Genomic DNA, 24,723 nt, shown 5'->3' on the forward strand with positions numbered 1-24,723 from the left:
TTAAAAACACTCTGGAGGCAACAAATAGTAGAATAACAGAGGCAGAAGATAGGATTAGTGAATTAGAAGATAGAATGGTAGAAATAAATGAATCAGAGAAGATAAAAGAAAAACGAATTAAAATAAATGATGACAATCTCAGAGACCTCCAGGACAATATTAAACGCTACAACATTCAAATCATAGGGGTCCCAGAAGAAGAAGAAAAAAAGAAAGACCATGAGAAAATACTTGAGGAGATAATAGTTGAAAACTTCCCTAAAATGGGGAAGGAAATAATCACCCAAGTCCAAGAAACCCAGAGACTCCCAAACAGGATAAACCCAAGGTGAAACACTCCAAGACACATATTAATCAAATTAACAAAGATCAAACACAAAGAACAAATATTAAAAGCAGCAAGGGAAAAACAACAAATAACACACAAGGGAATTCCCATAAGGATAACAGCTGATCTTTCAATAGAAACTCTTCAAGCCAGGAGGGAATGGCAAGACATACTTAAAGTGATGAAAGAAAATAACCTACAGCCCAGATTATTGTACCCAGCAAGGATCTCATTCAAATATGAAGGAGAAATCAAAAGCTTCTCAGACAAGCAAAAGCCGAGAGAATTCAGCACCACCAAACCAGCTCTCCAACAAATACTAAAGGATATTCTCTAGACAGGAAACACAAAAACAGTGTATAAACTCGAACCCAAAACAATAAAGTAAATGGCAACAGGATCATACTTAACAGTAATTACCTTAAACGTAAATGGGTTGAATGCCCCAACCAAAAGACAAAGACTGGCTGAATGGATACAAAAACAAGACCCCTATATATGTTGTCTACGAGAGACCCACCTCAAAACAGGGGACACATACTGACTGAAAGTGAAGGGCTGGAAAAAGATTTTCCATGGAAATAGGGACCAAAAGAAAGCAGGAGTAGCAATACTTATATCAGAGAAAATAGACTTTAAAACAAAGGCTGTGAAAAGAGACAAAGATGGTCACTACATAATGATCAAAGGATCAATCCAAGAAGAAGATATAACAATTATAAATATATATGCACCCAACACCGGAGCGCCACAATATGTAAGACAAATGCTAACAAGTATGAAAGGAGAAATTAACAGTAACACAATAATAGTGGGAGACTTTAATACCCCACTCACACCTATGGATAGATCAACTAAACAGAAAATTAACAAGGGAACACAAACGTTAAACAACACAATAGACCGGTTAGACCTAATTGATATCTATAGGACATTTCATCCCAAAACAATGAATTTCACCTTTTTCTCAAGCGTACATAGAACCTTCTCCAGGATAGATCACATCCTGGGCCATACATCTAGCCTTGGTAACTTCAAAAAAATAGAAATCATTCCAAGCATCTTTTCTGACCAAAATGCAGTAAGATTAGATCTCAATTACAGGAGAAAACCTATTAAAAATTCCAACATTTGGAGGATGAACAACACCCTGCTGAATAACCAACAAATAACAGAAGAAATCAAAAAAGAAATCAAAGTTTGCATAGAAACTAATGAAAATGAAAACACAACAACTCAAAACCTGTGGGACACTTTAAAAGCAGCCCTAAGGGGAAAGTTCATAGCAATACAGGCATACCTCAAGAAACAAGAAAAAAGTCAAATAAATAACCTAACCCTACACCTAAAGCAACTAGAAAAGGAAGAAATGAAGAACCCCAGGGTTAGTAAAAGGAAAGAAATCTTAAAATTTAGGGCAGAAATAAATGCAAAGGAAAAAAGGAGACCATAGCAAAAGTCAACAAAGCCAAAAGCTGGTTCTTTGAAAGGATAAATAAAATTGACAAACCATTAGCCAGACTCGTCAAGAAACAAAGGGAGAAAAATCAAGTCAATAAAATTAGAAATGAAAATGTAGAGATCACAACAGACAACACAGAAATACAAAGGATCATAAGAGACTACTATCAACAATTATATGCCAATAAAATGGACAACGTGGAAGAAATGGACAAATTCTTAGAAAAGTACAACTGTCCAAAACTGGACCAGGAAGAAATAGAAAATCTTAAGAGACCCATCACAAGCACAGAAATTGAAATTGTAATGAAAAATATTCCAGCAAAAAAAAGCCCAGGTCCAGATGGCTTCACAGTGGAATTCTACCAAAAAATTTAGAGAAGAGCTAACACCTATCCTGCTCAAACTCTTCCAGAAAATTGCAGAGGAAGGTAAACTTCCAAACTCATTCTATGAGGCCACCATCACCCTAATACCAAAACCTGACAAAGATCCCACAAAAAAAGAAAACTACAGGCCAATATCACTGATGAACATAGATGCAAAAATCCATAACAAAATTCTAGCAATCAGAATTCAACAACACATTAAAAAGATCATACACCATGACCAAGTGGGCTTTATCCCAGGAATGCAAGGATTCTTCAATATCTGCAAATTAATGTTATACACCACATTAACAAATTGAAAAACAAAAACCATTATCTCATATGATTATCTCAATAGATGCAGAGAAAGCCTTTGACAAAATTCAACATCCATTTATGATAAGAACTCTCCAGAAAGCAGGAATAGAAGGAACATACCTCAACATAATAAAAGCTATATATGACAAACCCACAGCAAACATTATCCTCAATGGTGAAAAATTGAAAGCATTTCCTCTAAAGTCAGGAACAAGACAAGGGTGCCCACTTTCACCATTACTATTCAACATAGTTTTGGAAGTTTTGGCTACAGCAATCAGAGCAGAAAAAGAAATAAAAGGAATCCAAATTGGAAAAGAAGAAGTAAAACTCTCACTGTTTGCCGATGACATGATCCTTTATATAGAAAACCCTAAAGACTCCACCAGAAAATTACTAGAACCAACCAATGATTATAGTAAAGTTGCAGGATATAAAATCAACACACAGAAATCCCTTGCATTCCTATGCACTAATAATGAGAAAACTGAAAGAGAAATTAAGGAAACAATCCCATTCACCATTGCAACGAAAAGAATAAAATACTTAGGAATATATCTACCTAAAGAAACTAAAGGCCTATATATAGAAAACTATAAAACACTGGTGAAAGAAATCAAAGAGGACACTAATAGATGGAGAAATGTACCATGTTCATGGATCGGAAGTATCAATATAGTGAAAATGAGTATACAACCCAAAGCAATTTATAGATTCAATGCAATCCCTATCAAGCTACCAACGGTATTCTTCACAGAGCTAGAACAAATAATTTCACAATTTGTATGGAAAAACAAAAAACCTCGAATAGCCAAAGCAATCTTGAGAAAGAAGAAGGGAACTGGAGGAATTAACCTACCTGACTTCAGGCTCTATTACAAAGCCACAGTTATCAAGACAGTATGGTACTGGCACAAAGACAGAAATATTGATCAAAGGAACAAAAGAGAAAGCCCAGAGATAAATCCACGCACCTATGGACACCTTATCTTTGACAAAGGAGGCAAGAATATACAATGGATTAAAGACAATCTCTTTAACAAGTCGTGCTGGGAAAACTGGTCAACCACTTGTAAAAGAATGAAACTAGAACACTTTCTAACACCATACACAAAAATAAATTCAAAATGGATTAAAGATCTCAAAGTAAGACCAGAAACTATAAAACTCCTAGAGGAGAACATAGGCAAAACACTCTCCGACATACATCACAGCAGGATCCTCTATGACCCACCTCCCAGAATATTGGAAATAAAAGCAAAAATAAACAAATGGGACCTAATTAAACTTAAAAGCTTCTGCACAACAAAGGAAACTATTAGCAAGGTGAAAAGGCAGCCTTCAGAATGAGAGAAAATAATAGCAAATGAAGCAACGGACAAACAACTAATCTCCAAAATATACAAGCAACTCCTACAGTTCAACTCCAGAAAAATAAACGACCCAATCAAAAAATGGGCCAAAGAACTAAATAGACATTTCTCCAAAGAAGACATATAGATGGCTAACAAACACATGAAAAGATGCTCAACATCACTCATTATCAGAGAAATACAAATCAAAACCACAATGAGGTACCATTTCACGCCAGTCAGAATGGCTGCAATCCATAAGTCTACAAGCAATAAATGCTGGAGAGGGTGTGGAGAAAAGGGAACTCTCTTACACTGTTGGTGGGAATGCAAACTAGTACAGCCACTATGGAGAACAGTGTGGAGTTTCCTTAAAAAACTGGAAATAGAACTGCCTTATGATCCAGCAATCCCACTGCTGGGCATACACACTGAGGAAACCAGAAGGGAAAGAGACACGTGTACCCGAATGTTCATCGCAGCACTGTTTATAATAGCCAGGACATGGAAGCAACCTAGATGCCCATCAGCAGATGAATGGATAATAAAGTTGGGGTACATATACACAACGGAGTATTACTCAGCCATTAAAGAGAATACATTTGAATCAGTCCTAATGAGATGGATGAAACTGGAACCTATTATACAGAGTGAAGTAAGCCAGAAAGAAAAACACCAATACAGTATACTAATGCATATATATGGAATTTAGAAAGATGGTAACAATAACCCTGTGTACGAGACAGCAAAAGAGACACTGATGTATAGATCAGTCTTATGGACTCTGTGGGAGAGGGAGAGGGTGGGGAAATTTGGGAGAATAGAATTGAAACATGTATAATATCATGTATGAAAGGAGTCGCCAGTCCAGGTTCGATGCACGGTACTGGATGCTTGGGGCTGGTGCACTGGGACGACCCAGAGGTAGGGTAGGGGAGGGAGGAGGGAGGAGGGTTCAGGATGGGGAACGCGGGTATACCTGTGGTGGATTCATTTCAATATTTGGCAAAACTAATACAATATTGTAAACTTAAAAATAAAATAAAATTTAAAAAAAAAGAAAAAAGAAAACCCTAAAGACTCCACCAGAAAATTACGAGAGCTAGTCAATGAATATAGTAAAGTTGCAGGATATAAAATCAACACACAGGAATCTCTTGCATTCCTATACACTAATAGTGAGAAAATAGAAAGGGAAATTAAGGAAACAATCCCATTCACCATTGCAATGAAAAGTATAAAATACTTAAGAATATATCTACCTAAAGAAACTAAAGACCTATATATAGAAAACTATAAAACACTGGTGAAAGAAATCAAAGAGGACACTAATAGATGGAGAAATATACCATGTTCATGGATCGGAAGTATCAATATAGTGAAAATGAGTATACTACCCAAAGCAATCTATAGATTCAATGCAATCCCTATCAAGCTACCAACAATATTTTTCACAGACTTAGAACAAATAATCTCACAATTTGTATGGAAATACAAAAAACCTCGAATAGCCAAAGCAATCTTGAGAAAGAAGGGAACTGGAGGAATCAACCTGTCTGATTTCAGGCTCTACTACAAAGCCACAGTCATCAAGACAGTATGGTACTGGCACAAAGACAGAAATATAGACCAATGGAACAAAATAGAAAGCCCAGAGATAAACCCATGCACCTATGGACATATTATTTTTGACAAAGGAGGCAAGATATACAATGGATTAAAGACATTCTCTTTAACAAGTGGTGCTGGGAAAACTGGTCAACACTTATAAAAGAATGAAACTAGAACACTTTCTAACACCATACACAAAAATAAACTCAAAATGGATTAAAGATCTAAACAAAAGACCAGAAACTATAAAACTCCTAGAGGAGAACATAGGCAAGACACTCTCCAACATAAATCACAGCAGGATCCTTTATGATCAACCTCCCAGAATATTGGAAATAAAAGCAAAATAAACAAATGGAACCTAATTAAACCTAAAACCTTCTGCACCACAAATAAAACTATAAGCAAAGTGAAAAGACAGCCTTTAGAATGGGAGGAAATAATAAGAAATGAAAAAACTGATAAACAACTAATCTCAAAAATATACAAGCAACTCCTACAGCTCAACTCCAGAAAAATAAACGACCCAATCAAAAAATGGGCCAAAGAACTAAATAGGCATTTCTCCAAAGAAGACATACAGATGGCTCACAAACACATGAAAAGATGCTCAACATCACTTATTATCAGAGAAATGCAAATCAAAACCACTATGAGGTACCATTTCACGCCAGTCAGAATGGTTTCAATCCAAAAGTCTACAAGCAATAAATGCTGGAGAGGATGTGGAGAAAAGGGAACCCTCTTACACTGTTGGTGGGAATACAAACTATTAAAGCCACTATGGAGAACAGTGTGGAGATTCTTTAAAAAACTGGAAATAGAACTGCCTTATGGCCCAGCAATCCCACTGCTGGGCATACACACCGAGGAAACCAGAAGGGAAAGAGACACGTGTACCCCAATGTTCATCGCAGCACTGTTTACAATAGCCAGGACATGGAAGCAACCTAGATGTCCATCAGCAGATGAATGGATAAGAAAGCTATGGTACATATACACAATGGAGTATTACTCAGCCATTAAAAAGAATACATTTGAATCAGTTCTAATGAGGTGGATGAAACTGGAGCCTATTATACAGAGTGAAGTAAGCCAGAAGGAAAAACATAAATACAGTATACTAATGCATATATATGGAATTTAGAAAGATGGTAACAATAACCCGGTGTACGAGACAGCAAAAGAGACACTGATGTATAGAACAGTCTAATGGACTCTGTGGGAGAGGGAGAGGGTGGGAAGATTTGGGAGAATGACATTGAAACATGTAAAAATATCATGTAAGAAACGAGTTGCCAGTCCAGGTTTGATACACGATACTGGATGCTTGGGGCTGGTGCACTGGGACGACCCAGAGGGATGGTATGGGGAGGGAGGAGGGAGGAGGGTTCAGGATGGGGAACACATGTATACCTGTGGAGGACTCATTTTGATATTTGACAAAATTAATACAATTATGTAAATTTAAAAATAAAATAAAATTTAAAAAAATAAAATAAAGAAGAATTAAAATTGAACAATGAAACATCAGAAGGTGGAGTGAAAGAACCTCAAGATTGCTCAACCTAAGCTAGTGAAGGCAGTGTGATCAGTGTATACCCAGGAATGTTCTAAAGTGTCAGGTTGAAGTCTTTGCTTGACAACTTGAGTAAACTTGATTATGAGAAATTAGCTTTATCCTTAAGAACTTTAGTTTCTTTACCTGGAAAATAAGAAAGAATAGTATTTATCAATATAGTATTATATATAAGTGATTCCTGAATGAGTATAATGTTTAGAGTATTAAATATCCCCAAGATAGAATATAATTATATGAGAGCACAGGCTACATAGAAGGAAAAAAAAAAAAAAAAAAACTAAACAAATCATTGATTGGGTTATGGCAGTCAGATGATATCAGCAGAACTGTCCTGGGAAAGATTGAACATTTTTAACACATAAAGAAAAATATAATAGTAAATTTCTCTGGGGTTAAACATATAACTGCACATGCACGATGGTCCTGGAACTAATAAAAGTAGAATTTGGCCTGTATATTGCTGTTTTCAGTTCATATAGGCTTCCTCTGCCAAAAGTCTTCTGGATTCCGTATCCCTCAGATCAGAGTGAAAGGATGATCCTAGGTTAAATCAGCTCACCAAATGCCAGATATACTTGGTGTACTTCTATAATGGATTCCTTGCTAACACTAATATGCTGCATACACATTTTATATCAAAACTGAAATTTTTGTTTAAATGTTTCCAGTCCTTTAATCAGAAAGTTGATGATTTGTGCAAAATATAGTTAATAATAATAGCAAGAAATAGAATCTGTTACTTTAGCAACAGTCAAGAAATTGCAGAAGGAGAATGAACATGTCCTTGAGTAATAGGCAGACCTAGAAATTATACTTCATAATGGTGTTTTAATTTGTTTTATATCTAACCACCTAACCCTAGGGACTCAAACCCTGAAGAATTCTTACAGAGTTTATTGTCATGAGCCATAGACAGACTAACTAAAGGAAAATTCCTCTTCTGTAATTTACAGTATGATTTCTTTTGTCATTGACCTATTGCAGATGTTTTTTTAAATAATTCACCTCCATACAGAGGCTGTGTTTGTGCATACTAAGTCGCTTCAGTCGTGTTGGACTCTTTGTGACCCCATGAACTGTAGCCCACCAGGTTCCTCTGTCCATGGGATTCTCCAGGCAAGAATACTGGAGCAGGTTGCCATGCTCTCCTCCAGGGGATCTTCCTGACTCAGGAATTGAACCCCTGTCTCTTTATGTCTCTTGCATTGGCAGGAGGGTTCTTTACCACTAATGCCACCTGGGAAGACCATACAGAGGCTATACTTCTTAAAATCATGAAAAATTACATTAGTATTTTTCCAATGAACCTAACCCAAATTATGGCTGATACAATGTGCTTTTTAGTCTTATACATATATACATATATTGATATGGAAACACACTTAACATTACACTGTACAAAACACACATTATACTATGCATATTTTTGCATTTAGACAGTTAGGCTTATTATTCATCATGTCCTGAGTATGAGTGTCATCAGCTATGGGATGGTAGAGTGCATATTCATTAGGTGTCATGATCCTAGCTTGGACAGCAAGGATATCCAACCAGTCCATCCTAAAGGAAATCAGTCCTGAATATTCATTGGAAGGACTAATGCTGAAGCTGCAGCTCCAATATTTTGGCCACCTGATGCAAAGGACTGACTCATTGGAAAAGACCCTGAAGTTGGGAAAAATTGAAGGCAGGAGAAGGGGCCAACAGAGGATGAGATGGTTGAATGGCATCACTAACTCAATGGACATGAGTTTGAGTAAGCTCCTGAAGTTGGTGATGGATAGGGAAGCCTGGCATTCTGTAGCCCATGTGGTCAAAAAGAGGCAGACATGACTGAGTGACTGAACTGACTGACTGACTGATGATACTGCTGATCAGTTCAGTTCAGTTCAGTTGCTCAGTCATGTCCGACTCTTTGCGACCCCATGAATCACAGCACGCCAGGCCTCCCTGTCCATCACCAACTCCCAGAGTTCACTCAAACTCATGTCCATTGAGTCGGTGATGCCATCCAGCCATCTCATCCTCTGTTGTCCCCTTCTCCTCCTGCCCCCAATCCCTCCCAGCATCAGAGTCTTTTCCAATGAGTCAACTCTTTGCATGAGGTGGCTAAAGTATTGGAGTTTCAGCTTTAGCATCAGTTCTTCCAGTGAACACCTAGGACTAATCTCCTTCAGAATAGACTGGTTGGATCTCCTTGAAGTCTAAAGGGCTCTCAAGAGTCTTCTCCAGCACCACAATTCAAAAGCATCAATTCTTCAGCACTCAGCTTTCTTCACAGTCCAACTCTCACATCCATACATGACCATTGGAAAAACCATAGCCTTGACTAAATGGACCTTTTTTGGCAAAGTAATTCTCTGCTTTTGAATATGCTATCTAGGTTGGTCATAACTTTCCTTCCAAGGAGTAAGCGTCTTTTAATTTCATGGCTGCAATCACCATCTGCAGTGATTTTGGAGCTCCCAAAAATAAAGTCTGACAATGTTTCCACTGTTTCCCATAGATCCAGCTATATTTCTGTACTACGGTCACAGAAGTCATAGCACTAATATTTTTAATTCATCCATGTGATCTCTGCACCTACTCCTTTATGTCACATATCAAGAAAGAAAAAGAAGGACATATAAAATATTGACCCAATAAGATGATACTACATAGTTTCTTTGGAGGAGGAAATAGCAACCACTCCAGTATTCTTGACTAGACAATTCAATGGACAGAGGAGCCTGGAGGGCTACAGTCTAGGAGGTCTCAAGAAGTCAGACACAACTGAACATACATATACATTCACACACACATACACACACACACACACACACACACACACACAGTTTCCTGTGTAGGAAATTATATACACATATGTAGGGGCATTGAAAAACAAAGATAACACAAATTATTCAAAGGGATTGACAATTCTGGTGCAGCTAATTTTGAAAGATTTAGCCAAATGGGCAACCTATAACTCAGCAGCTAATTGAGGTTCCCATTTACAAGTGTAAGCTATTTTTAATATAGGGCTAAGAAATAAATAAATAAATAGACTTTCCTGTTGGCTCAGACAGTAAGGCATCTGTCTATAATGCTGGAGACCCAGATTTGATCCCTGGAGAAGGAAATGTCAATCCACTCCAATACTATTATCTGGAAAATCCCACAGATAGAGGAGCCTGGTCCATGGGATCCCTAAGGGTCGGACATGACTGAGTGACTTCACTTTCACTTCAAGAAATAAAGAAAACATCTGCTTACTTGTTTGAGCATCTATTGTCACCACATCAATGCCGTTGGCCTGATATTTCAACTGAAACTTTGTCAGGGATGGAATCAACAAATATGCTTGTAAATCCAATCAAAGGAGCATTTTAAAAGATAATCGCTTGAAATAGAAGGTTTTTGGTTTTTGACTTTTTTGCTATTTTACAGATTTCTTAGTATGCATTTTATCAATAAGTCAAATATAAATGATAAAGATAGTTGAAGTCCATGCAGACCAAAGATAATTAGTGCAACAAGTTTATTAATTTTATAAAGTATTACGTTGTAATTCTAAATTCCTTTCTTCCAAATTTTGTTCAGAATTCCATGCTAGTTTTAGTTAAAGCAATGACTGTGTATATGATACTAGTGGAAACAGTGTCAGACTTTATTTTGGGGGGCTCCAAAATCACTGCAGATGGTGACTGCAGCCATGAAATTAAAAGATGCTTACTCCTTGGAAGGAAAGTTATGACCAACCTATATAGCATATTCAAAAGCAGAGACATTCCTTTGCCAACAAAGGTTCGTCTAGTCAAGGCTGTTGCTTTTCCTGTGGTCATGTATGGACGTGAGAGTTGGACTGTGAAGAAAGCTGAGCGCCAAAGAATTGATGCTTTTGAACTGTGGTGTTGGAGAAGACTCTTGAGAGTCCCTTGGACTGCAAAGAGATCCAACCAGTCCATTCTGAAAGAGATCAGCCCTGGGATTTCTTTGGAAGGAATGATGCTAAAGCTGAAACTCCAGTATTTTGGCCACTTCATGCAAAGAGTTGACTCATTGGAAAAGACTCTGATGCTGGGAGGGATTAGGGGCAGGAGGAGAAGGGGACAAAAGAGGATGAGATGGCTGGATGGCATCACTGACTCGATTGACATGAGTGTGAGTGAACTCCAGGAGTTGGTGATGGACAGGGAGGCCTGGCGTGCTGCAATTCATGGGGTCACAGAGTCAGACACGACTGAGTGACTGAACTGAACTGAACTGAGCTGTTTATTTTAAAAAATATTTATTTATTTATTTTTGGGTTACTGCTCCAGAACACAAGCTCGATAGTCATGGTGCACAGGTGTAGTTGCCACGTGACATGTGGGATTTTCCCAGACCAGGGATCAAAACAGTGTTTCTATCCTCCAATATGTAGTTTAGTTAAAGCTTGAAGACCTAAATTTCATAAGCTTTGACAGTGCTTCTCGACAGAGAAGCCTAGATTGTGCATGTTCCCACAGAGAGGTTTGGATTACATTATGTAAATACATTTTAAAAATTGATGTCTTAATTATTTGTGATAGGGCATCTTTTTTGCTAAAAAACAAAATTATTTCAAATTCAGATTTAAAGATTTGTGATAGTGGTAAGTGCCAAATACTCATTTAAACAATAAATGACTAAATGGTTTTAATTACAGAATTTGTTATTTTTTAAACAACTACAACAAGTACAGTGAGAAATAAAAACAATAGAAAAATTAGAAGAAAGACAAGTTAAACTACAGGAAAATATTTGTCAGGAGAAATGTTGAGGTTCACGTGTCTAAGCCAGAGAGATATTAAAATACATTGTTAATGCACCCAGATTGTTGAAAAAAATGTTTTTCAAAGGGAGAAGTATTTCGTTTGTCTGATACAAAATCAGACTGTATCCTAACAGACACCAACAAACAATTGGGGGAAAATATCAGAATAGACTGGAATGCCAACAATATTGCAAAATGCCACAGATCATGTGATAAAGAAAATTATTTTATAATGTTGAAGACTATATAGTCCCTGACACACAGTTTTCCCACTGAGAAATTTAGGGAACTTTCCTAGAGGCTTAATAAAAAAGAAGATTCTTTTAGGGCTACCATAAGATATTTCAACTTCTTTCAAAGTAATTTTTGCCAAAGTGTTCATGCCCAGAATTTTGTGATTTCCTACTGCAAGCTCCCTAGGACAATCAAAAGAACTCATTTTCTCCCATTTCCTGTGATCACCACAACTTTCATGACAGTATTCTTTATCAGACACCCAATTTTTCAAGACATATGGTTCAGTGAACACTCTATTATAGTCATCCATAAAGGATAATTTATAAATCATAATATTGCTACAGACCATTGATTATTGGAATCAAATTTTCTATTCACGTGATGCTTGGTCTGTGTTTATGGCTAAAGATAATATCCAAATACTCATCTTTGAAAATCTTCACCCAAATTACCACTTCTTGCTTGAATTTCTTTGGGAAAACATAAATCTCACTAGAAAGTTATAATAGAAAAATATTACTTTTAATGTATTGAAGAATTGATTTAGAAAAAAAAAGAAAAAAAATGAATCAAGATATTGCACAGTAATGATCACACTGGAAGAGTACCATCTTTAGGACTGGAGGATGCTATGTTAGTAGAATATGAAAGAATGCCTATAGGTATCACAGATCAAGAAACTATATTTTTATAAATGTGAATCAAAAGCTCTTTTAATAATTTCTTACTAAATTTCATAGATTTTATATTTTTAAACTTTTTACATTTTTTGATTCTCAATTTCCCTTATGTAAGGGCTTCCCTGGTGGCTCAGAAGGTAAAGAATTTACCTTCAATGCAAAAGATGTGGGTTTGAGCCCTGGATGGGGAAAGATCACCTGGAGAAGAGAATGGTTACCCACTCCAGTGTACTTGCCTGGAGAATTCCATGGACAGAGGAGCCTGGCGGGCTACAGTCCATGCATGTGCTCAGTCACTTCAGTTGTATATGACTCTGCATACCTGTGGACTGTAGCCCACCAGGCTCCTTTGTCCATGGGATTCTCCACGCAGGAAGACTGGAATGGGTTGCCATGTCGTCCTCCAGGGGATCTTCTCCAACCAGGGATCGAACCCTGGTCTCCTGTGTCTTCTGTGTAGCAGGCAGATTCTTTACCACTGGAAGCCCAGGCTACAGTCTATGGACTCACAAACAGCTGGACATGACTGAGCCACTAACACACTTTGACTTTAGTTATGTAAGGAAAATGCATTGTAATAGAATAATATAGTAAGATATGTGCCCAATATCAATCAGTATATTGGCTGTTGCCTTCTTTACTTAGTCAACATATTAATATTGGCATGTATACATTATGCACCAGATCCAGGTTTTGTAATTATTGTTCCAGAAAAAAAGTGAACATTGTACTGTACAATTCTTAGCAGTATTGTTAAGTATCATCAGCAACTGTTTAGTCATAGTCTTTCAAGGAAGAAAAGTTGTATTTATACTTGCTACATCCAAAAGTTTTAAAGATAAGTAGCATATAAATCCATCTATAGAAACAGTAGTTCATAAATGTTACTTAATATAACCATTAGTGAACTAATCTATGTTATCTAATATGTCAGTTCTTCATAGTTAAAATGTTTACTTTTAGATTGAATGTGCAACCTAAGAACTTTTGGAAAAGAGTTTGCATTGCATTTATATAAATAAACTGCCTATTTAAGAGCATTTACCAAGCAAAAATAATCTGTACTAAAAGGATTTTGCAACTATTTGATCCTTATCTCTTTTGTTTTCTTTTCTACTTAATATAAAAATATAATGAGAACCAAATTACAAGTTACATAACTTCAATTTTTATATTTAAAACAGTATATTTTAATTGTTATCTTAAAACATTACTGAATGTGTCGGACATTACATGATGCATTCTCAAATTTTCTAAATCATTTTTGTGTTAGTAACAGATGTTTATTAAACTACACACAGACACACAGCACACTATTTTTGTTTCTGATTTTTTTTTTTAATTTTTGCAATGCTGTGTTGGTTTCTGCCATACAACAATGCTAATCAGCCATGATTATACATGCATCCCCTCCTTTCCTAGGTTCCTTCCCCTCTCCTCATTCCATTCCTCCAGGTCATCACAGACCACCAGACTGAGCTTCCTGTACTGGATAGGAACATTTGGTTATGACCCTTGGATGACAAACAAAAGTTAAATTCTGATCTCTATTGCCATGCATAAAAAGGGTCGGGAATTTTGTTGTATATTCCTAAACAATAAAAGACATATGATTTAGTGTAAAGCATTATGGTAAATATTTAATTCTCATGGAAAACTCTAAATCATGGAAAGAAACATAATATTTAATATATTGAATTATAATTACAACACATGGTCCCTCCCTACTTTCTGCTCATAAACCTTAATCATGGTTGAAGTGAAGTGAAGTCGCTCAGTTGTGTCTGACTCTTTGCGACCCCATGGACTGTAGCCCACCAGGCTCCTCTGCCCATAGAATTCTCCAGGAAAGAGTATTGGAGTGGGTTGCTATTTCTTTATCCAGGGGATATTCCCAACCCAGGGATTGAACCTGGGTCTCCCACATTGCAGTTAGACACTTTACCGTCTGAGCCACCAGGGAAGCCTGACACTAAGACACAAATAGGAAAGGCAAGTTCTTATAAGAAATATATTTAATCTCAATCAGTCATTTGTTTAAAGCAATCCAATGACCCATCAATTATTAAAACCTTTGTTAAAACATGTCATAGTTATGGATTCTCTGCTATTTGCTATAGAATTACCTGGAATTATCAAGAAATAATATATTTGATGAGTTAAATGTTTTAATTAATCTTTGGTCAATACTGAGCCAGGGCTTTCCAGGTGGTGCTAATGGTAAAGAACCTGCCTGCCAATGAAGGAGACGCCAGAGACTCTGGTTCAATCCTGAGAGGCCTGGATTTGATTCCTGCATTGGGAAGTTCCTATGGAGGAGGAAATGGTGACCCACTCCAGTATTCTTGCTTGGAAAATTCCATGAACAGAGGAGAGTGAGGAGTTACAGTCTATGGCATCACAATGTCGGACCTGAATGAGAAGGCATGCATCATACATGCGCAAATATTGAGCCAACTTCTTCATGTCACCCTATAACTCCGACATAAAACATAACAACTTTACAAGAAGCAAAAATTTTCAAACCTTTCCTTTGAGTTTAGCTTTTTTTTTTTTTTTTTTTTACTTTGACCCAAACATAGATGAGACCCAAACAGGGACTTGATTGCTTCCAACATAAGAATAGTCCAAGGAGGATGATTTACATACAGGTCTGTAGACTGAAGATTAGTTGGTCTGATTAGCTCAGCCTTGAAGCTCGAGTGACCTGCCTCATATCAGCAGAGCTGCCTCAGTAAAGTCACTATTTCAAAAATAGCTGTTGTTGCAACCTACTGGAGTTCATAAATGTTTCTTTTTCATTAATAAATAGCTAATGCTTTACTGAAATCTGTACACTGAATCATAATCAATTTGTTGGTTGTTATACTATCATGGGAGAACTGGTTTAAAGATACTGTAACTTAAAATGAATTGAAAATTACCCAAGTAAAATTTCTAGTAAAAGAGATAGATTTTAAAATGTACAACCACAATGATGTACATGGAAAAACTTAAGTGATAGGTATACATTATATCTCCAACATTTGTATCATTTTCTTGCACTAGCACATAGAAAATAATTTATATCTGGTTATATTATCAATTATATTTAAACTATACCATATTATGAACTATTTAAGTTAGATATATTTCAAATTTGTCTTTGTTTGCCTGGGGGTCTTCCAAAGCCAAAGTATTTATTATGGAATTAATAAAATCTTAAGATACTTAGAGTTTTATGCTGAGCAGCCCTTAATGTACTACTTTTACATTAAGATGTAAACTTCCTTATTGTAAGCTATAACTCTTCAGATCCTTTTAAAAGTCCTACAGTTCACATGACTTGAATTAAACTGAAATTTAACCAGGAGAAATACAAGGTCAGATATTATACACACAAAAAATTACAATTCAATGTTTGTATCAAACTTTTAGTTTAAGTAGTCTTTTATTTCTATTTTTATTTGTAATTTTAGGATGGGGAACACATGTATACCTGTGGCAGATTCATTTTGATATTTGGCAAAACTAATACAATTATGTAAAGTTTAAAAATAAAATAAAATTTAAAAAAATAAATAAAAATAAAGTTACTTTAATAAAATAAAAGAATGAACAGAAATTGGCCTGTCAATTGCAAGGTTAAAATAAGTTCATGATTCGATTTGCTATTGAGAAACTCTTACTCACAAAAAATCTTTCTAGCTTTACATTTTATCACAGAACAATTTAATATTGATTAATTACTTCACCAACTCTTTCACATCTTTGTTCCTGAGGCTGTAGATTACTAGGTTCAGCATGGGGATGACCACTGTGTAAAAGACAAAGCCAATTTGACCACAAACTTCTGGAGTTAGGAACAGAGTAGAGGAAAAGGATGGTCCTTTGAAGATGGTAATGGTGGTCAGGTGGGAGGCACTGGTGAAGACTTTGTGGCGCCCCCCAGTAGAAAGCATCCTTAAGACAGTGATAAAAATGAAAACATAGGGGGTGAGAATAATCATCAGGTTGCTTACTTCATTGAATGTGGCAGAGACTAAAATGATTTCCTTGTTAATGTAAGGGTCAGAGCAGGAAACAGCAACAATGGCCCCATGCTCACAGACAAATTTATTTATGAACTTAGTCCCACAAAAGGATAATGTTGATAAAAAGTATGTGTATATTAAGGAACAGGCTATACTCCAAGAGTATAATGCAGACACCAACAAGGAACAAAGCTTCTGGGACATCACAACAGCATGGAGAAGAGGGTTACAAAGGCCACAAATTGGTCATATGCCATCACTGCCATCAGGAATGTCTCTATCACCACAAATATCCGGACAAAGAAGAATTGTATGAGACATCTTGTGAAGGAGATGGTTCTGTCTTCCACAACCAAGTTTTCTAGTAGCTTGGGTGTAACTACTGTCGAGTAACAGACATCAATGAAGGATAAGGAGTTGAGAAAGTAGTACATGGGCATGTGGAGCCTGGAACTGGACTTGATGATCAGGATCATGCCTAGGTTCCCCAGCACAGTGACTGTGTATATAGTTAGGAAGACCAGGAACAGGGGCAGCTGGAGCTGAGGATATTCTGAGAAGCCCAAGAGAATGAAAGTGACCTCAGCACTCTGGTTTGCTTGGTTCCTGTGGACAAAATATCAATTTTGATCCAGAAGAGTAAAAACTAAACTTTGAAATAGGTGAGAGAATAGAAAATGTGTTGAGAAACTCACTGGGTCTCTGTGTACAGTGTTTCTGTAATGCTATACTTCTGCTTTATTTCAAATGTTAATATTCACTTATATGTCAATTATACAGCCAATAATAATCTTAATTTTGTATGATCTTCAGAAACAAAGAACTAAAACAGATTAGATCCTGATTTATTTCAAATAATAAAATTCATTATTATCAGCTGCTTTCAGAAGACATTGTCTTTGCATGACTCTGCGCTTTGTGAAAACACCTGATATGACAATCCAATTACATGTATTGGAGAAAAACATGTCATTAGGTTCCACAGTTTCCTACCTGCCTCACCTCCTGAGCTATGAGACAATTAACTTATATGCTAATTTGTATAATGGTAACATCTCTGCAAAACAGTTAATATAATATTTTCTTGGTTGTCCTATCTCCTTTCAATTCCTTTCTTATTCCTAGTTATTCCAAATTCTCAACTCTTTATGGATCTATGCTATAAGACATACTAAACTTTTTCACTTATGTTGAATCAATTTTAAAAAATTTATATGTATTCTTCATCAGTTCAGTTCAGTTCAGTTGCTCAGTCATGTCTGACTCTTCGTGACCCCATGAATCACAGCATGCCAGGCCTCCCTGTCCATCACCAACTCCCGGAGTTCACACAGACTCACGTCCATCAACTTAGTGATTCCATCCAGCCATCTCATCCTCTGTTGTCGCCTTCTCCTCCTGCCCCCAATCCCTCCCAGCATCAGAGTCTTTTCCAATGAGTCAACTCTTCACATGAGGTGGCCAAAGTACTGGAGTTTCAGCTTCAGGATCATTCCCTCCAAAGAAATCCCAGGGCTGATCTCCTTCAGAATGGACTGGTTGGATCTCCTTGAAGTCCAAGGGACTCTCAAGAGTCTTCTCCAACACCACACTTCAAAAGCATCAATTCTTTGGCACTCAGCCTTCTTCACAGTCCAACTCTCACATGCATACATGACCAGAGGAAAAACCATAGCCTTGACTAGACGGACCTTTGTTGGCAAAGTAATGTCTCTGCTTTTGAATATGCTGTCTAGGTTGGTCATAACTTTCCTTCCAAGGAGTAAGCATCTTTTAATTTCATGGCTGCAGTCACCATCTGCAATGATATTGGAGCCCAAAAAGTAAAGTCTGACGCTGTTTCCTCATCTATTTGCCATGAAGTGATGGGACCAGATGCCATGATCTTCGTTTTCTGAATGTTGAGCTTTAAGCCAACTTTTTCACTCTCCATTTTCACTTTCATTAAGAGGCTTTTGAGTTCCTCTTCACTTTCTGCCTTAAGGGTGGTGTCATCTGCATATCTGAGGTTATTGATATTTCTCCTGGCAATCTTGATTCCAGCTGGATTCCAGTCCAGCATTTCTCATGATGTACTCTGCATATAAGTTAAATAAACAGGGTGACAATATACAGCCTTGATGAACTCCTTTTCCTGTTTGGAACCAGTCTGTTGTTCTATGTCCAGTTCTAACTTGCTTCCTGACCTGCATACAGATTTCTCAAGAGGCAGATCAGGTGGTCTGGTATTCCCATCTCTTTCAGAATTTTCCACAGTTTATTGTGATCCACACAGTCAAAGTCTTTGGCATAGTCAATAAAGCAGAGATGCTTTTCTGGAACTCTCTTGCTTTCTCCATGATCCAGCGAATGTTGGGCAATTTGGTCTCTGGTCCATCTGCGTTTTCTAAAACCAGCTTGAACATCAGGCAGTTCACGGTTCACGTATTGCTGAAGCCTGGCTTGGAGAATTTTGAGCATTACTTTACTAGCATGTGAGATAAGTGCAATTGTGCGGTAGTTTGAGCATTCTTTGGCATTGCCTTTCGCCAATTGTATTATTCATCAGAAGTTTCAAAACAAAATATGTGCTCTGTTTCCTGTGATAATAGTTGAAACAATATTGAACAGAAAACTCTTGTTTTTTTCCATTGTAGCAGATTTTGGAGTTTGGGTGACAAATATCAGACTGTGAAATTACTGGAGAAAGCATATAGGCTTCAGAATGAATCAAATATATATTCTGCCATTATGAATTGTTTTTAGTTCTTCCAAAGAAAAGTGGCTGGAAAACTCCTATTTCAAATGGGACACCAGGATATTTCTTGATTATTACTGATCACAATGCATTTCCTCTATAGTAAGATAAGACTATTAATATAAATTTTAAATCACTAGATTGGAACTAGATACTTCAATAATGAATTCAAATGCTGTAAGACATGGTAGAACAGATATTTACCTTTTTATGTATTAGAATTATGAATAATTGTTATTATTTCAAACACCTGATATGTTTGTGAAAATCCAGCACAAGCATGGACATTTATCAACTGGTAGACACATTGGGGAAGACAATGTAGAAATCCCTTCTTCTAGAAGCCACAAAGTAGAAACACTGTAGAATTTCATTAGAACACTTGGTTTAAAATGCATAGTTCCTTATTTTCCTCTAGGTTTTCTCACCACACTATAGCTTTCTCTGATTCCCGCATGATGAACTTGTAAGAAAGATATCTTCCAAAGAACAATGTCCACAACAGATCCTCTGTAACAATACTTTGTAAGGTCTCAGCACTGCAAAGATTGATTATGACTATATTATTCCAGACACATTCCTTCAATTTAAAATGTTCCGTGCAAGATTATGAGAATAATTTTACTTGATTGTTTAACATAACAGTGATTTTCAGATTTCAAATAAATGTTAATAGCAAATGTATAACATTAACGTTATTCAGTATGACTTTTCCAAAAACTTCTTGGATGTATAAATTCAACCTCATTATCACTTAATACACCTTCTTTAGTGAAGATGGATTTATCAACCTCTGCTATATAGTACATGCCTATTTCTTTATGATTTATTTCCCCGTTTTATTCTTTCTTATGATGTTTGCTTTATTTTACCATCTATGAAACAATGAAACTCATTGTTTCATCCCCTCTGTATACAGACAAACTTTCATATTTATCACTCACAATTACTGTAGGTTATATTCCCATTATTTATAAATATGGTTGTTACTGTCACTTTATTTCTAGAAAATTACAGGAAAATCTTGAAGACAAGGCCCACTTTATTATAATTCTCCCTTTTGCCAAAAGGAGAATTCTCCATTTCTGACTTTATGGTGAATACCCAATGAGAAAACTAGGATACAAATTATTTGAAAGAAAGAATTGTAATATAACTCCATAAACCTTCTCAGCCAAAAAGTGGTTCTTTGTGGACACTTTGTTCTACACACGTGTCTGTCTCCTACAAAGATTACTGGATCTTTGTAAAAGTCAACTCACCTAAATACAGAAGAACTTGAATGAGTCAATTAATGAAGAACTCTTTGCTAAAATTAATGAACTCCAGCAATGCTGCTGCTTAGTACTTAATAGAAACACACCTGAAAAGGGTAGTAAAAGTGTCCAGTATTTTTCATTAATTAGTTCATATTTTATGATTTTCCAAACTGTTAAGAAAACTCAGAGATACCAAAGATAAAATCAAGCCTGAAAAGTAAATCCTGGCACGAAACTTTATCACAAATATATGCCAGCATGACCTTGCTGCTAGTCACTTCAGTTGTGTGGGACTCTGTGCGACCCTATAGACAGCAGCCCACAAGGCTCCCCCATCCCTGGGGTTCTCCAGGCAAGAACACTGGAGTGGGTTGACATTTCCTTCTCCAATGCATGAAAGTGAAAAGTGAAAGTGAAGACTTTCAGTCATGTCCGACTCTTAGCAACCCCATGGACTGCAACCTACCAGTCTCCTCCATCCATGGGATTTTCCAGGTAAGAGTACTGGAATGGGTTGGCATTGCCTTCTCCGATCATGACCTTAGGGATGTGAAAACTAGAGAATATAACTGAAGTACTGCCTTGATGACTGCAATTCAAATAATTACATTTTAACTCTGAACTCTGTCCCAGGTGGTATACTGACTGTATATTATTTCCCTAAAGCCTAGGGCATTTGTATTATCAACTTTACTCATTTAATCTTAAAAAATAAACACCATTTTTAAAAATACATAAATCCACAAGGGCAAATTATACAGTAATAGATTTATCTTTTTTTAAATTTTATTTTAACTTTACAACATTGTATTGGTTCTGCCATATATCAACACGAATCCACCACAGGTATACACGTATTCCCCATCCTAAACCCCCCCTCCCTCCTCCCTTCCTGTGCCATCCCTCTGGGTCGTCCCAGTGCACCAGCCGCAAGCATCCAATATCATGCATCGAACCTGGACTGGCGACTCATTTCATATATGATATTATATATGTTTCAATGTCATTCTCCCAAATCATCCCACCCTGTCCCTATCCCACAGAGTCCAAAAGACTGTTCTGTGCAAAGAAATAGAGGAAAACAACAGAATGGGAAAGACTAGGGATCTCTTCAAGAAAATCAGAGATACAAAAGGAACATTTCATGAAAGAAGGGCTCGATAAAGGACAGAAATGGTATGGACCTAAAAGAAGCAGAAGATATTAAGAAGAGATGGCAAGAATACACAGAAGAACGGTACAAAAAAGATCTTCACGACCCAGACAATCACAATGGTGTGATCACTGATCTAGAGCCAGACATCCTGGAATGTGAAGTCAAGTGGGCCTTAGAAAGCATCACTACGAACAAAGCTAGTGGAGGTGATGGAATTCCAGTTGAGCTACTCCAAATGCTGAAAGATGATGCTGTGAAAGTGCTGCACTCAATATGCCAGCAAATTTGGAAAACTCAGTAGTGGCCACAGGACTGGAAAAATTGTTTCCATTCCAATCCCAAAGAAAGGCAGTGCCAAAGAATGCTCAAACTACCACACAATTGCACTCATCTCACACACTAGTAAACTAATGCTCAAAATTCTCCAAGCCAGGCTTCAGCAATATGTGAACCGTGAACTTCCTGATGTTCAAGCTGGTTTTAGAAAAGGCAGAGGAACCAGAGATCAAATTGCCAACATCCGCTGGATCATGGAAAAAGCAAGAGAGTTCCAGAAAAGCATCTCTTTCTGCTTTATTGACTATGCCAAAGCCTTTGACCGTGTGGATCACAATAAACTGTGGAAAATTCTGAAAGAGATGGGAATACCAGACCACCTGATCTGCCTATTGAGAAATCTGTATGCAGGTCAGGAAGCAACAGTTAGAACTGGACATGGAACAACAGACTGGTTCCAAACAGGAAAAGGAGTATGTCAAGGCTGTATATTGTCACCCTATTTATTTAACTTATATGCAGAGTACATCATGAGAAACACTGGACTGGAAGAAACACAAGCTGGAATCAAGATCGCCAGGAGAAATATCAATAACCTCAGATATGCAGATGACACCACCCTTAAGGCAGAAAGTGAAGAGGAACTCAAAAGCCTCTTGATGAAAATGAAAGTGGAGAGTGAAAAAGTTGGCTTAAAGCTCAACATTCAGAAAACGAAGATCATGGCATCTGGTCCCATCACTTCATGGCAAATAGACGGGGAACAGGGGAAACAGTGGAAACAGTGTCAGATTTTATTTTTCTGGGCTCCAAAATCACTGCAGATGGTGACTGCAGCCATGAAATTAAAAGACGCTTACTCCTTGGAAGGAAAGTTATGACCAACCTAGACAGCATATTCAAAAGCAGAGACATTACTTTGCCAACAAATGTTCATCTAGTCAAGGCTATGGTTTTTCCAGTTGTCATGTATGGATGTGAGAGTTGGACTGTGAAGAAAGCTGAGTGCCAAAGAATTGATGCTTTTGAAGTGTGGTGTTGGAGAAGACTCTTGAGAGTCCCTTGGACTTCAAGGAGATCCAACCAGTCCATTCTGAAGGAGATCAGCCCTGGGATTTCTTTGGAAGGAATGATGCTAAAGTGAAACTCCAGTACTTTGGCCACCTCATGTGAAGAGTTGACTCATTGGAAAAGACTCTGATGCTGGGAGGGATTGGGCACAAGAGGAGAAGGGGACGACAGAGGATGAGATGGCTGGATGGCATCACTGACTCGACGGACATGAATCTGAGTGAACTCCGGGAGTTGGTGATGGACAGGGAGGCCTGGCATGCTGCAATTTATGGGGTCGCAAAGAGTCAGACATGACTGAGTGACTGATCTGATCTGATCTGATACATCAATGCCTCTTGCTGTCGGGTATACAGGGTTATTGTTACCATCTTTCTAAATTCCATATATATGTGTTAGTATACTGTATTGATGTTTTTCTTTCTGGCTTACTTCACTTTGTATAATAGGCTCCAGTTTCATCCACCTCATTAAAACTGATTCAAATGTATTCTTTTTAATGGCTGAGCAATACTCCATTGTGTATATGTACCACAGTTTTCTTAGCCATTCATCTGCTGATGGACATCTAGGTTGCTTCCATGCCCTTGCTATTAGAAACAGTGCTGTAATGAACATTGGGGTACACATGTCTCTTTCAATTCTGGTTTCCTCGATGTGTATGCCCAGCATTGGGATTGCTGGGACATAAGGCCATTGTATTTCCAGTTTTTTAAGGAATCTCCACACTGTTCTCCATAGTGGCTGTACTAGTTTGCATTCCCACCAACAGTGTAAGAGGGTTCCCTTTTCTCCACACCCTCTCCAGCATTTATAGCTTGTAGACTTTTGGATCACAGCCATTCTGACTGGCGTGAAATGGTACCTCTTAGAGGTTTTGACTTGCATTTCTCTGATAATGAGTGATGTTGAGCACCTCTTCATGTGTTTGTTAGCCATCTGTATGTCTTCTTTGGAGAAATATCTATTTAGTTCTTTGGCCCATTTTTTTGATTGGGTCATTTATTTTTCTGGAGTTGAGCTGTAGGAGTTGCTTGTATATTTTTGAGAGTAGTTGTTTGTCTGTTGCTTCATTTGCTATTATTTTCTCCTATTCTGAAGGTTGTCTTTTCACCTTGCTTATAGTTTCCTTTGTTGTGCAGGAGCTTTTAAGTTTAATTAGGTCCCATTTGTTTATTTTTGCTTTTTTTTCTGTTTTTTTTTTTAAATTTTATTTTATTTTTAAACTTTACATAATTGTATTAGTTTTGCCAAATATCAAAGTGAATCCTCCACAGGTATACATGTGTTCCCCATCCTGAACCCTCCTCCCTCCTCCCTCCCCATACCATCCCTCTGGGTCATCCCAGTGCACTAGCCCCAAGCCTCCAGTATCGTGCATCGAACCTGGACTGTGAGTCATAGAGGATCCTGCTGCGATGTATGTTGGAGAGTGTTTTGCCTATGTTCTCCTCTAGGAGTTTTATAGTTTCTGGTCTTACATTTAGATCTTTAATCCAT

The 24,723-nt window shown here is 37.2% G+C and overlaps 1 pseudogene; it reads right to left on the reverse strand.

Annotated features, from left to right (window-relative positions):
• Nucleotides 1–16,436: 16,436 nt before the first annotated feature.
• On the reverse strand, nt 16,437–17,200 carry LOC113882237 (annotated as a pseudogene).
• Nucleotides 17,201–24,723: the final 7,523 nt, after the last annotated feature.

The sequence above is a fragment of the Bos indicus x Bos taurus genome, chromosome 23 (assembly GCF_003369695.1).
Source record: "Bos indicus x Bos taurus breed Angus x Brahman F1 hybrid chromosome 23, Bos_hybrid_MaternalHap_v2.0, whole genome shotgun sequence".
Taxonomy (NCBI): Eukaryota; Metazoa; Chordata; class Mammalia; order Artiodactyla; family Bovidae; genus Bos; species Bos indicus x Bos taurus.